We start from the raw sequence: 15,884 nt of genomic DNA on the forward strand, positions 1-15,884 counted from the left end.
CTCAGACAGCTATTCAGCCATGATTACAGACAACATCCTTCATATCCTGATTCATGTGAGGAAAAACAGAACAAAACAAACGCCTGATTAATAAGGTTATTACAGCCATTAGAAGGTGTTTAGAGACTGTCTGACCTGCAGTAAAACCAGTCATTCCCCTTAAGTGAAGATACCACAGCTCCCTTGAGTCTAAGACACAGGTGCACCCTCAAAGCCTCATGGGGAGTGCAGTTAAATGCTAATTAGGAAATCACCCTGGTGCCATTTTAAGTGATGACACACTACATCTTTATTCCAGCAAATACCCATGGCAGTGGCAGAAGAAATAGTGAGATATTTTACACAAGCAAAAGTAGTAATAGCACAATGTATATATTGAGTAAAAACACAAGTATTATCATCAAAATTTAATAAAGGTAAAAGGTTTTGCTGGGGTTTTTTTTTGTTGTTGTTGCAATCAAACATATTTTGCTATTTGTAGTTGGTTATCACTTATTATTTCATGTATTGTTCTTTATCTCTGTACTTTTCAGTTCTTAATAACTTTGTGAACATTTCTCTGTAAAATGTTTTAGTCCAGTGTGCGACCGTTGTGTTCAAGTCACAACATATTGGTGAAATATTTTTCAGTCACTATCAGACATCCTGGGTAGACTTGTGGATCCTGACCCACTGCCTGCACTCTTTGGTATTCAAAGTTCTGATCTTGTGTTAACTAGCTCCCAGTATAATTTGATTCTGCCCATTCTGCCCTCGTGAAGGATGTGATGCACCACCTGCATTTGGAAAAGATTAAATTCTCTAAGAGAATGTGAAAACAAATTCTACCAACCCTTTATAGAGCACTTTAAGAAATATGCACCAAGTTCTTCCCCTAACTAGCCCAGTTTAAATGACACAAAACATTGTCAATCTGACATTCTCCTAAATTCCCCCCCCCCTTTTTGTTGTTTGCTTATTTTATTTTTTTCTATAACTATTATGTATTTATTTTCCTTTTTTATTGATTTAAAAAACAATAAACAGAATTATTTTAATGACATAATATGCTGTTTTGCAATTTAATTTATGAGAATGATCAGTTTTTTTAAAACTGATTATGTATTTAACTTGTAAAATCTCGACCTGACAAGTAGCCAGGGTCTATACTTCAACCAAAGCTAACAGATAAATGTAGTGAAGTAAAAATAAATAAATAAATAAATGATATGAATACATGAAAAATGAATACATTTAAAAAAATAGAATGATATGTTTTATTCATAAATATTATTTTTTGCAAACTTGTGTCTTTTTTATGGAAGCGTATTGCATTCACCTGACAAAAAAAATCTGTTTTGTTGAGTAATTTTTTCTGCTTTTCTGAGTAATTTTTTAATTTTTCTGTTTTTCGGTGTAATTTTGTATGTTTTTCGTGGTATTTTTTTCTGTTTCTTATGGTATTTTTTTTTCTGTTTTACATGGTAATTTTGTTTCTGTTTTTCGTGGTATTTTTTTTTCTGTTTTACGTGGTAATTTTGTTTCTGTTTTTCTGAGTATTTTTTTCTGAGTTAAGAGAAACAAGCGGGTCATGTTTGCTTCCATTATATCGAGCTCTCAAGAAAGCAATGAAAGTGTCTGTTGTTCTATTGCACTCTTAACTTAAAAAAAAATTACCACGAAAAACAGGAAAAAAATTCCACAAAAAACAAAACAAAAAAATTCCACGAAAAACAGAAAAAATTACACCAAAAAACAGAAAAAATTACTCAATAAAACTGATCTTTTTTTTAACTTGTAGAATATTTTTTTTATATTTTTGTACCAGAAATTCTGTCTTCACTTTTATACTATTGCTATGTATATTATTAAAACCCCCAATAAAAATAGTTGGGGAAAAATAGTTTTGCCTCCCTGCCCTGTATTTCATTATTCATTATTTATTTTTCTCGCCTTTTTGAGTTTTAATTGTGCAAAAAACTAAACTAAAATTGAAATACTCATGTAAAGTACAAGTACCTCAGATAAAAACTGCTGCTTTGGCATTTGCCATTTGCTGAAGCAGACAAACAGGCTGCTAGCTGCAGGTACTTCAGCTCTACTTGTTTTTCAGCCGCTGTATTCAGCTCTGCAATAGACGATCTTCGATGACGTGAGCGCTGGGGTTTACAGGTGTACGGCCAGAGTGTCCGGAAGTGACGTAGCACGCTCACAAGACCATACCATTGGATTGGATAATAAATAGATGGACCGAGAGAGACAGAGAGGAGCTGTCGGACATCTCTGAGGGCTTCAGCGCAGCTACACGGTAATATTCAGACATTTTGATGACTTTAGTCGACACACGCAGCGTCACGGACACTTTAATACCCTGAGCACGAGCCGAGTTTGACGGGAGAGGCTTTGGTTTGACTGTGGGATGAAGCCGAGTATGCTGAGTGGGGCAGCTGTCAGTGGAGCTGCGGTCTGTGTGTGCATTAACACGACGACCATGGTCTGTTAAACCTACTGTTTATACTGTTTATGAGCCTAATATCAGCCGCAAGTCATCACCTATGACACCCAGCTGTCAGCAGAGACACACTGCAGCTCCACATTGAGTCACTCCGAGACAAACTACACATACAAAGTCTCCTGCATGCAAGTATTAAAAGGTTAGACTTCTTTTTCGCTTTCATTATGTAACCCAGTGGACTATCTTGTTGAATACTAGACTGGTAAAAGAGACTCTTCCTTGTGTGTTTTAACAGGGAGAAGCAGGAAATTATAGGCTGCTGGGTGCTGTTTTGCAGGAGAGGAGGCTAAATTATAGTGGGTGGTGAAGAAGTGTTTGTTTTTGAGTAGGATTGTTACTTTTGAATAGTATTTTTGACTACGTGGCTATAAAAGAGTGAAATAAAGATCCTGCTGGGACAGGTTGGCTCTCATTTAATAACCTGTGGTCATCACTCAGTAGATTATTTCTTATTATACTGGGAATACACTCAGCTGCCAGTTTGTAAGTACACCTGACTTACACTAATATACATTAATACAACAACCCTGCAGTAAACCCTACCTCTGACAATGTTCAGCTCATGTTTAAACAGTTTATATGAAACTTAAGCTGCAGCTGCAGTTTTGCTTTAAGAAGTCCTGAGTCAGATCCCAGTCCCAAACCAGTCATTATGCGTGTACTCGTCAACTCATTGAATGCTATTAAAAGATTTTAAACGCAGTAATAGTATTGCAACAGAATGGCCACCCTTTTAAAAAATGTAGGTATTACTTGCTTATGAACTAGGCTCGGGCAGTATTTATTTAATCATACCTTTGTGACATTTTACTGCTGTATACTGTATACGATTTAGTGTAAATAAATAAAAGCTGAGCTGTTGGTGATAGATGTCATTGTAGCATGTATGTTATTGTCAACCCTACAAGGCTGTGTTCAAGTCTGCAGGGGCGTAAATATAGACAGTGCAGGCAGTGCAGTTGTACTGGTGCCCATGAGGTGGGAGTGGACCCTCCAATAACATGCTGGGTAGAGACTGAGCCCTTATGAGGGATTGCCAGCTTGGAAATATGCCTGTGTTCAAAGAAGAACTCTCATTAAATCAAAAACAGTGCCATTTGGTATATATGCCCTTGAAAAAGGCAAACCCATCTCCGTCAAGCTTTTTTTTTTGTAAAGTAGTCAATAGCGTCTATAACGAAATTATATGCTTATTATATATAAAAAATACATTTCTTACTTTCTTTGGTATTTTTTGTCATATAAAAATATGCATTGATGACTGTTGGCAGTATCTATGTTGATGAATCAGTGTCAGATCTTTGATCATGTGACGACATGAGACGAGATGATACGTGCATAATAGCATGCACTAGGGCCCGTCATAATAGCGTGCACTGGGGGCCATTGCAGCTTACGCCACTGCAAGTCTTGCTGGGTTTAAATCCTCATGGCCCATAGAATAATGAAAAGATGGGAGATAGAAGACCAGATGACGCTTATTGTCGCAGCAGTAAGCACATCAGTAGACTAAACGGAGCTGATGTGTTGAATAAAGTCATGTGGCTAATGACCTGCTTCTGTGGTTGGAAGAAGTTGTCTCAAGATAAAGATTTAAGTGGCAGCACTCCCAAACAGAGGTAGGGGCATTCTTCTTTTTTATTAGTCCTGTAACGTTATCCCTACCGCTCAGTCTTTCGTAGCTGAACTGCCTGTTTTACAGGTAAAGACTGACCTCTGGTGGAGCGTGTTGTGAACTACAATGCGTTGCCTCAATACAGCATCTCCGTACCAGTTTAATAGAAACAGGAGCGTCTGTAGTTTTGACGATTTTGAAAACTATACCTTCAGGATTTTTTCAATACCCCAGTACAGTGTAATACCTTGATACCACCCAAACCTAATATAAATGTTAGATTTAAAAGCAAAATGATCAGGTGTGTCTTGTTATGTTAATTATTTCAATTACAGTTATTTGTAATTTCCGAGCCACGTGTTTTTGCATGTTGCCTCTCCCTCCAACTCACAAAATGTGTTTGTAATGAAACTGAATATTATTAGATATTGCAGTAATGTCGTTATCAGGAACTCTTTAGACCACGATAATTACATAGTGAAAATCTGATATCGTGCCAGCCCTAGTCAGCAGATCATGACTCAGATTCTTGTCCACACACCTCTAACACTTCAACAAAACAGTTTCAACAAAATCAGATCATGAAAACCTTCATGAGGGTAGGATTTATTGCAGGACTGTTGTTGTATTAGACTGCATCAAGTGTACCTAATAAACTGGAGATGTGTCCTGTGCCACATGTGAGACTGGTAACATATCACCCTGCAAGCTCTCAGCTTCCATCTGACACAAATCAAAGACGATCATTCATCCATCTTTCACCAAGACTTCATGTCACAACAGTTTATTTCTGTCCCACACTCTGATGGTCAGTCAGCGGTGGAGAGTGTTACATGTGTGAGCAGTGGATGCTGTGTGCTGTCATGACAGCAGCGGTGGTGGCAGCAGCAGCATTGTGTTCCACCCTCATTGTGCTGAGTGCGACATTTCCCGTAAGTGTCCACGTGTGTCACTAATGGCTTTGCCTCCCTTGTATCTGCCACCCGTGTGTGGTGCAGTTACAGGTCAAACACTCAGCACCAATCAGCCAAATGTGGTCCCCCACTAACAGCGCATTGAAGGCTACACCTCTCAGGTGTTGTTAACTATGGCACAGAGACACCGAACACCAGGTGAACAGCAAACGTGAGCAGCTACACATGTAGGCCAGTTTTGTCTTTGGAAGCTCTTTGAATATATTTTATGTGTGAAGAAGAAGAGCAGTGACACTGAGCAGCAAATGAAGAGGGATTTCAGTGTTACACTGGGTGACATGATCCTTTATTGCCACAAATATGGGTACTGTCGTTTAGTTTTGCTTAGCCATACTTAAGCCAAAATGCTGAAACTAGCACAAGGAATGTGTATTCAAAGTGCAAGTAGACACAGTTTTTGCTTTATCTTATCATTATAATTAATTAAAATGTACTTACATGTTTGTTTTTGTTTTTTCCATGGGATTTACAGACAATAAGTACAAATACAGCATACCACCACCCTTATCTTCTAAGTGGTTCAGTGCTCAAATCCCCTCTGCTTGAGGAAGTGGGTCAGTCTGGTGATGCTGTTGCATGGCAACGTGGTGTTTACCCAGGTGTCAAGACTACCTGCACATCTGAGCTCATGAGTGCCACGTCGAGCAGAGCGCCAGCAGTGGCATAGGCAGGGGTGGGTGGGGTAGGGTGCTGGTGGTCCTGATGCTGGCGTAGAGACAGGAAGCTGTATTTATGTAATTGACGTGTAGCGACAGCAGCAGTGCAGCCTTGCAGCTGGTCTGATCTCTCTAATCCCAGCCCCGGAGACTCGGCTTGTTTGTTTTGGGTCACATTTATATAGTGGTGACTCCAGTCAGTGTCGTGTCCCATCAGGCTTAATGAATAAGCTCATCGCTGTGTTTCATAAGATGAAACATTTAAGGTTTTATGTGTCATCGTCAGTGAAGTGTTGCCCTTATGAAGATCTATCACAACCGTTGTCTGATTTGAAAGGTGATATGTTAAAGTAATTTGTCTTGTCTAAATTAGTTACTCCCCTACACACACACACACACACACACACACACACACACACACAGGTGTTTTCACATTTGGTTTATTAGACTTCTCTCAGCACTGTGTGGGTGTACACAGATGGTTTGACATCTCCATCACTCTGATGTCAGCTTTGATGTCATCATTAAAGCAGGACTAATCAGAAAAGAATAACTGGTAACACCTGTGTGTAGGGGTGAGTGATATATCAAATATACTCAATTTGTCGTGACTTGTTTCACAAGGGATGTATGAAATAACTATATCGCGAACATTGAATTTAAATTGTCACATCATTTTTTTTTAACCATCAACTCACACACACTCCTGCCCATCCAGATCACTTTCTCCTGAGCATTGGTGTGTGAGCAGGTAAAGCGTGTTTCCCATCTGCAGGGCTCCAGACTGCTACTTTAGTTGCATTTTGCTACCATGGAGCACCAATGCGACTTGTAAATAATATTAATATATGGACTAGAGAGCTGATAGTTTGTTTTTAGCTCACAGTGAATAGATTGTGACATATTCTTCAGTGAGTGTAACAACAGTTTGAGCAGATGGAGCGTGTGTTTTGTACCTGCAGGGCTCCAGACTGCAACTGTTAAGTCACATTTGTTACCACTGAGCACCAGTGTGACTTGCAAATATTACAGATATATGAACTGGAGAACTGATAGTGTGTTTCCAGCTCACAGTGAATAAATCCACATGTTTAACGGTGCAGTGGCGACAGTTTAACTTTGTGCTAACTGCTAACATCTGACTATTTACCAAAAGCATCACGTTCACAGCAAAAACACTTACAGCTGAGACGAGCCAGGTATTTAAAATAAAAGCACCAGTGGTTTTACTTCGGTCTATTTGATTATAACACTATTTCATTTAACTTAATTATAACAGTATTTTATTAAACATTATCATAATAGTGCTTTATTTAACTTTATTATGAGAGTAGATAATTTAACTAACTTCAATGTAACTGTGGTTCATTTAATAATATTCTAATATCAAGATTTATATCATGTATCGCAATATAGCCTAAATATATCACAGTATTTTTAAGCCATATAACCCAGCCCTGCCTCTGTGGGTCTACAGTTCTTTTTTTTTAGTCAATTACACTTAATTATTGATTCATTTGTACAGTAAAATTCAACATTGTCACAATCAACATTGTCCATAATGTTGTTAAATGCCAAAATTGGGCTCAGTGTTATTCAGTGTTTTCCATAAAATGCAATTTTCAAGTAACCAGTAGACAATGTGGCATAAAATTAGAGAATGCACGTAACATGCACTTTACTTTACTTTACTTTAATACGTTGCACTAACAGTTTTACTAATTGACTATTTGTCCAAGTTAATTATCTAGCAAATACCCTGAAAACTATCTGATTCCAGCTCCTTACGTGTGAGGATTTGGATTCTTTTCTTCCAATTTATGTCACTGTAAGTTGAATTCCTTGAGGTTGTTGGTTGGCAGAGACAAGACATTTGAAGACATTATCCACATTGAGCTGTAGGAGATTTTAATGGGCATTTCTAACAAATTTGTGACATTTTATAGACAACACAATTTTTTTTATTATTAGTTAAAGTCCTGCACCCAGCATAGTAAATCAAACTACAAAAAATGAATCATAAAACAGCTGAACTGTCTCAAATATAAGTGCATCTTAAAGGGTCAAAATTCATCATCTGTCCCAGGAACGCCTACAGTTCCTGGGACAAAAGAGAACGCCTACAGCTGTTAAAAGAACGCCTACAGCTGTTAAAAATAGACATCACATAGGTTTATGTGCTGAATGTTCACATCACGTGCAGTGCAGCCATTGAAGGGCAGTTGAGTGGAAAAAGCCAAACAACAAACGTTGGGCTGGGAGAGGAATGTGGACATGAATGTCTTGCTCCCTTCCCTCTCGCTCCCTCTCTGTCTTTATCTTCATACTCACTCACCCCTTCTCCTCCTCCTCTTCCTCCTCCCTCAGGCCCTCTACTCCTTTCCCTCCTTCTGACTGACATTTCTGTAATGACACTGTCTGAGCTCCTGCCTCCATCCCCATCCTTAGCTTACTGTGCGCCACACGCAGGGCCAGCTTGTCACACCTAGAGCCCGCCTGGCACGCCTCACATCTATATCAGACCACTAAATGCCAATAATGGCAACTCAGCTTGATTAAGAAATTAAGCATCCTCCATCTTCCGGGGCCCCTCTGTTCTGTTGGCTCTCCTGGGGTTGTTGTTTGCCAAAGGGTTTAATGGACACATTCGCAGGCTCTGCTGGTCAGCCTGTTTGAGGATTGCGACTCTGTTGAGAAGTGGGTTAAGCCCATCATGTCTTTATATCTGGGCAGGGGTATTACAGTTTTGACTGCGAGGGTGTTAGATTCACTCAGTATTGGGCTCAGCCTGGACTGTGCTGCTAATATTATGCAGGCTTTACTTCCTGGATCAATGGTGGATGAATTTTGGAGATTAGTCCCTGTCTGCCGAAATATTTTGAAAAATGATACATTTATTTATATTAAATGAGGCAAAACACCATGAAAACCTTCACAGGAGACCCATTTCATGTGAGAACGTTTGCGCAAAATGCAGTTAACGTGGGTGATTATTTTCCATACAGCCATCTACAATGTTTTGTTTGTGCATGTGCTTTAGTGTGTGTGCATATATGCATGTACTGTATGGCTTTAAATGTACTTCTCTCTTGTGATGCGTCTGCTAGCCGAGCTTCTATAATTACCACAGCCTGCAGCGCCTCATGGGGAGCATATTAACACACACGAGTGGAGGAGCAAGAACCAGAGCACATGCACAAGTCATAGAGGCTGTGTGTATGTGTGGTTTGCAGTATCCCCCACCTCTGATGTGTGCATCTATAGAATAACGTGAATAAATGTGGTGCTCTGTTACTCATAGATCATAGTATAATGCGTTCTTATTTGTCCGTGAGTAATGCTAGTCTAATGCAATAGGGATTATTTCTCTAAATCAATCACAAGGTGTAAATGTGCAGCATGCACCATGTGACTAAACGAATATTAAAGTGGAGCAGCAGCAAGCCTAAACAAGAGGCAAACTGTACGGGTAGCCCGATCTAAAACTCTATACTAAATCATCATTAATTGAGAGTTTAAAGAAAATCGACAAACATTATTACCCTCACACAACCCATTATATTTGGGTTTTTACTGTTAGTCACATAAATCAATTCATTTCAAGATGTCATATGGACTCTGGGAACTTGAGATGGGTATTTTCCGCAGCTTTTTAACATCTTACAGACTATATATTAAGTTGAAAAAATAATTTGTAGGTTGATTGATACTAATTACTGATTGGGCTGTGTATTGGTACTCTATATCTTTAAGGTATCCACCTAAATAACGCAGTACTAAGTAGTTTTGAAATGTCTTCAGTTAAACAATACCTGCATTCAATCCTTTTTGGGCTGGGGGTCTGACCCCACACTGTGCCGACAACCCACCGGATCAGCAGACTTTCTGTTGCTGTGTCTTCAAGCCACTCTCCTCGGCAAACAGTCAGTTCAACATTTGCCCATTTAGCACGAGCAAAAGCAGCGGCAGCAGCTAACATCCAACGCTGAGCTGTTAAAACGGTCCCAACAAACTCAGACGGCTACGAAACTGCTGGACTCTGATGGAAAACCCATTAATAACAGTTAGGTAATGTTAGCAATGTGATGCTAACAGTTAGCCCTGTCACTGTGTATGTGCGCAAGCGGACTCTCACAGCTACTATCCACAACACCGAGCTCACACTACTGCAGCAGCACGAGGGCAGTGTATTGGACTGAGTTGGTAATTCAGCGTGCCGGAATGCCACCAAAATGTTTGAAAGTGTGACTATACTACAAGCCACTACATTCACATTGTGGGTATCAAATGATTTACTCTATTGGTATCAATTTCCAAGGGATAGTTTGGATTTTTTTTTGAAGTAGGTTTTTATCCAGACACAGTAGATGTAAGTCAGCACCCCCCAGTTTGAAGAAGCAGGCTGGAGTCCAACACAGAAGCTAAATGTATTTTAGCCACCTAAAAAAAGTTCCACCTAAAAATATCTATACCAGTTTAGGAGAACTCTATATTGAGAGTATCTTCACTGCTTTACCTTTGCGTCAGACAGCCCATTTCTAAGGGGAAGCCATTAATGGCTTAAGTTCCCAATCGATACTCTCGTCAAATCCACCAGTCTCCATTGACAAAAACAGTAATTTTAGCTCGCTGAACACAGGAGCTGCTGGTCTACTGCTGCTTCAATCAGCTAATTAATTTGTGTTATTATTGTGTGAGTTTCGTGTATCTGAACTAACCACTTTAAACACTAAAGTCACACAATAGCACAAACAAAATAATTGATAGAGGCAGTGGTAGACCAACAGCTCCTGTGTACAGCAATGTTAAATCACTGTTTTTCCCAATGGAGTCTGGCTTAAAAGACTGTTATAATGGCTTCGAAAATACTCTCGATATAGCGTATAGTTAAACTGATATTGACTTTTTTAGGCGGCTAAAATTAGTTTTGCTGCTGCCCCACTTCAGAAGATCCGAACTATTCCTTTAAGGGTCCTGGTATTGGTACTGATATGGTATTGTTTTTAATTATTGTTAGTTTCAGCTAAACAAACATTTTTGAGCCAGATCACTTTTAATTATTTGACTGTTACGACACTTAATAATTGAGATTTTCTTTTTTTTCTGATCATCATATAGCTGTATACAGTGCATACTTTATGTTAGGTGTATGCTCTGCCCTGCAGTCTCCACCTGTCCCTGTATATGTAACCTCACATATTCATATACTCCAGCGAGCAGCAGGCAGCAGCAGCACCACCATACACACCCCAAGCTACACAGTTGTAATCTCATGCAGACCACCACTGCTTGCCACCCACTACAGCCCCACACTCTTTCTTACATCCTCCGTCCAGGGATGTGGAAGGAGGAGGTGAAGTGTATGTGACATCCCAGCGAGTCTTCACATCCTCCCACCTCTGTAATTCTCTTTAGTGAAATAATTAGAAGCAAGAAGGCTGGCGAGCCTTCATAACATTTCATGTTATCTAAGACTGGCTGCTGTGTTCTGCATTATAGCTCTGCACGCAATCCCATAAATCACACTCAGGATTACCAGGTGCATACAGTTGGGAGGGAGGACAGCACAGCCAGGCTCTCTGTGTGCTGCTCCTCATCTGTTTGCTCCTGCAGTCGACTCTGAACTCATGATAAAGAGGGAACCAGGATGGATGGATTGTTGTGGTGCGGGCAGAATCCTGCAGGAGTGTTGAACAGCCATTGTTATGTAATTTCCTCTCAGTGCGGATTGGTCAGGCTGTGGGGTTGTTGGTGGGCTCAGCACGGTAATCTCACAAGCATTATGTGTCTCTCAGAATCAATGGTTGTTGTGTGCAGGACTCACTCATCCATGCCTGGCTTTGTAAAAACCAACCAATGAGCCAGGCCGCTCGGTTTCTATCATCCATATTAGCCAAGCAGGTTTATCCTTGGGCATCAAGGCAACATACTCAGGACCAATCTATTCTCATTAGTTTAGGTATTTCCCTGACTCATCTGACTTCCTCCCTCCAATTACTCCATTTTATCTAACAGCCAACCAGCTGGCTCTGAGCTGTGTGATTTATAGGATTACAGTCGGTACCCAAAAAGCTTTTTGTGAAAGTGTTGAAACAGTGCAAACAAGACACGTAATCAGAGGGATTTTTGTACAGTAAAAATAAAAATGTCAGTAATCTTAAAGGGACATTGTGTAACATTTTCAGTTGTTTATTGGCAAAAATTGATGTCTGCATTCATAAATATGTCATCACTGGTGTACTATTACCTCCACCAGTAATCTGACTTATTCTTGTAAAAGGAGAATTTCGGATTTGTTTGTACATTGTGCGGGTAAGTCGTCTGTGGGGTTCCATTACGTTTCGCCATCTTGAGAATACACCCGCCAGCAAGGGACATACAGCACCGCCTTCGGCGTTTTCGTTGAGAGCCAGGAGCCGAAGGAGAGGAGCAAGAGGCGCTTCGCTACTACCCTGGCAAATCTGAAACAAAGTCCCACTCTTTGAGCATAATGCAGGATCATGCATATGCAGCATCATGGGAGACGGAATCTAACAGCCTCATCCCTCTCCTTGCATCACTGCGCCGCTGTTAGCCACTGTTAGCTACTGTTAGCCGCTGTTAGCTGCTGTTAGCGCTGGCCTGTGATTGTATTACCTTTTTCCTTCAGCAGCTCTCTCCACCTGGGAAAGGCAACCCCAATGCTGACCCTTGTTTTTTTAATTCGCCGGTCACGCTGCCTTTTTGATTCCCTTTTGCGCTTTCTTGGCGACGAGGATTCTGTCTCCCGTGATGCTGCATAATACATGATCCTGCATTATGCTCAAAGAGTGGGACTTTGTTATGCGGCAGTAGTGCCGCTGGCCACTAACTGCTGTTAGCGGCGCAGTAATGCGAGGAGAGGGATGAGGTGTGTGAGGTTGAGCCACTTGTCAGTTGTCAAAGGACAAGACGTGATTGGTTTGTTTCAGTTTACATCCGCCCCAACAGTCCTACATTGTACACACAGCAGCATGGTGAGGAGGGGGTTTGTCAACTCGCGTCGCGTGTGTCTGTGTAGGAGCCTGAATGAATACTCCATGTAGTATCGGATGACATGGTTTCATCAGTGTTATCATAGCTTTTTGGTACACAGCGGCTACAGTTGTTGCAATACGTGTTTGAAACAGTGAGGCGCTAGAGTGCGCCATCTGTTTGAATGCAATATATGATTTCAACATTAGATGGGAGAAATTCCTACACACTGTGGCTTTAAGGAGACATCTCTTAGGAGTCACCAGAACCCCAGAATAGTATGTCTTTTTAGGCAGAACAATGTTGTCCCCCAATACATAATACCCAAATTAACACTGATCAGTCTTGAGGGAATTCTGTCTACTTTCTATCTACTATTTGTTTGTAATTACATTGAAATCAATATCATGAATTATTGTGCAGTTTACTACATGTAAATGTGTGACTTAAAAGCATCTTAAAGGGATAGTTCACCCCCAAATCAAACATATTTTCCTCTTACCTATAGTGCTGTTTTGGTGTGAGTTGCCAAGTGTTGGAGATATCAGCCGTAGAGATGTCTGCCTTCTCTCCAATATAATGGAACTAGATGGCACTCGGCTTGTGGTGCTCAAAGTGCCAATCAATACATGTGAAAAACTCAACAGCAATGTCTCTTTCCAGAAATCATGACCCAGTTAGTCAAGATAATCCACAGACTTTGTCATGAGCAGTATCATGTAGGAACTATTTTCTTTCTACAGAACTAAAACTGCCAAATGTATCACCACACAGAAGGAAGCGTACATCTACTCATGGATGAGAGGATCGTGCTCCTGATGGTGCTAGATGTAAACATGAAAGGTGTCCTCGTCAGCTGAGCTGTTGCGTTAGCTAGCTCAGTGGTGCTAGCAGGCCCAAGGAACGCTGCCCAGCCTTGCAGTCAGTTTTTCCAGGGGCCATGCGTTTGCAATATTGCAGCAAAAAAAATCCCCTGTGGCCCAAAGAGCATTTTCCCCATAGGTTATCACTGTAAAATACACATCTGTAAAACCACTGATAGGTCACCTCGAAATGCAAACTTTCAATTGTGACTTTTTCAGTTATGATTTTTTGAGCCATTGTGGTTTAATATTTGCAAAACTTTCCTTGAGCTGAGAAAAGTCATTTAAAAAAATGTGAAGCCATCACAATGTGAAGTCTATGATCCAAGCAGGAACTCATGGGTGGGTTCAGCAGGGAGAAACACTGCTGCGCATATTCAGTGGGTTCTACACTGCGGAAGTAAACCCAGAAGATAGATTTTTTTTGGCGTATGCGCCAGGTGAGCAACTCCATTGGAATGAATAGGCGCCATCTCGGCATCTGAGGTAAGATACTGTAGCAGTAGATGTGTGCTTCCTTCTTCCTTCTTGATAATGGTTGGAGGGTGTAGTTTGAAAGAAAATAGTTCCTACATGAAACTGCTCACAACAAGGTCTGTGGATTATCTTGAGTAAATGTGTCATAATTTCTGGAAAGAGACATTGCTGCTGAATTTTTCAAATGTATTTTTTGTTGCTTTGAGCACCACAAGCCGAGTGCCATCTGATTGCATTATATCTGAGAAAAGGCAGACATCTCTGCGGCTGATGTCTCCAACACTCAGCAACTCACACCAAAACAGACTAGACTGTTAAATAGCACTACTGGTAAGAGGAAAATGTATTATTGATTTTGGGGTGAACTCTCCTTTATAAGCTGAGATGGCAGCTAAAGTTATTGTTAGCCTATTCTGGTGGCTAATGGTAGGTTAGCTGGTCTGAACTTAATTTTGACCTGACCTACTGTTAGCTACTGTTTCTGACTTTGCAGGACAGTTCAGTGCTGTATTACCATATTTTGAAGATAAAGAATGATATAGTTCAACAGGTAAGATGTGTACATTTTCATTACCACCTCGCTGCCCTATTGAATGAAAGTAAACATAGATTGAGAAATGAAATCTCTCTTCTAGAAGTCTCTTATGTGTCTCTGTGCAGACAGACTGTTGCTGTGCCAACAATAGGCCTTGAGCCAATCACAGTCTGAGGGAGGCCTTTATTGACAGTTTAATTGCTTTGCACACTATTTTCAAGTTTATCACATCGATTGTCTCAGAGTTTGCCGGTTCAGTACTTTTTCAGTAACTTAGAAAATGTGTTCTACAAAACTGTCAAATGTTACATTTTGTCAAAGCACAAGAAGGTGTACAAGGACTTTGTCAACAAAACATGCGTCAAACCAGCAAGTTTTAGGTTCAGATCAGAAGGGCTTTGATCAAAGAAGAGTGCAAGTTTAGCAAATTGTTTTATCCTCAATTAAAATGAGCATAAAGAGCCCCAAAATTGGAAATACAAGGTTTTCACAAAATGTCAATGTAAGGTTGTTTATCAGGCTTTTTTTTAATTTACAAATTACTAAAACAAATTGGAGAATAAAACATTTAACCTTAACTGATTGGTTTGTTTTTTTGCATCTAAAAACTGTTGCATGAAAAACCAAGCATGTTTCCAAAAAAGAAGTGCATATAAGCCTCATCTGGACAAAGATTTCATCCTTCAACCAAGTGAACTACACCTGTACTACCTCACCTGCCTCTTACACATTTAAGCCAGCATTGCAGTGTAGTGTCAGCTTTTCAAGAACCTTGAAATATTCCACAGTATTGGTATCATTCAACTTTTCAATGACATTCTTACTCATTTGACCCCTTTTAACTTTTTTAGGTATTCCTATTGCTTTACCTTCTTCTTAGACATTCAAGTCGGCATTGCAGTGTAGTATAAGCTTTCAAAAAAACCTTCAAATCCATACATTAATGGTATTATTCACATTCAAAGCCAGCATTGCAGTGTAACGCCAGCTATTCAGCATGCAGCATTCACCCCCTCAATTTCTTCAGAAATTGCACTCTAGTTTCATACTGGCATTTTACTTGTTTACTTTTGTGACATTTTTAATTACTTTCATTTGAGTGGTCTTTGTGATGACATTGATTACTTCTTCCACCCAGTATGATCACCTCATAACTGAACATGTCAGCATCACTGGGAGACTGAGCAGACCTCCATGGATGTCTTACCTATGCGTCTGTAATCATAGAATCGTGTATATGTGTGTGGGACAGCGTGTCTATACCTGGCCGCTGCATG

At 40.2% G+C, this 15,884-nt stretch overlaps 1 protein-coding gene across 2 annotated transcripts in view; it reads left to right on the forward strand.

Annotated features, from left to right (window-relative positions):
- Positions 1-2,203: 2,203 nt before the first annotated feature.
- map3k13 (mitogen-activated protein kinase kinase kinase 13) overlaps positions 2,204-15,884 on the forward strand; it is a 38,210-nt gene continuing 24,529 nt past the window's right edge. The window contains exon 1 of one of the 2 annotated variants that reach the window (XM_033617737.2): positions 2,204-2,287. The gene's annotated coding sequence lies outside the window, so the exon portion shown is untranslated. Of the gene's footprint in view, positions 2,288-2,516; positions 2,634-15,884 lie in introns of those variants that run through there. The other variant, XM_033617738.2, reaches the window with a different exon arrangement.

The sequence above is a fragment of the Epinephelus lanceolatus genome, chromosome 14 (assembly GCF_041903045.1).
Source record: "Epinephelus lanceolatus isolate andai-2023 chromosome 14, ASM4190304v1, whole genome shotgun sequence".
NCBI classification, from domain to species: Eukaryota; Metazoa; Chordata; class Actinopteri; order Perciformes; family Serranidae; genus Epinephelus; species Epinephelus lanceolatus.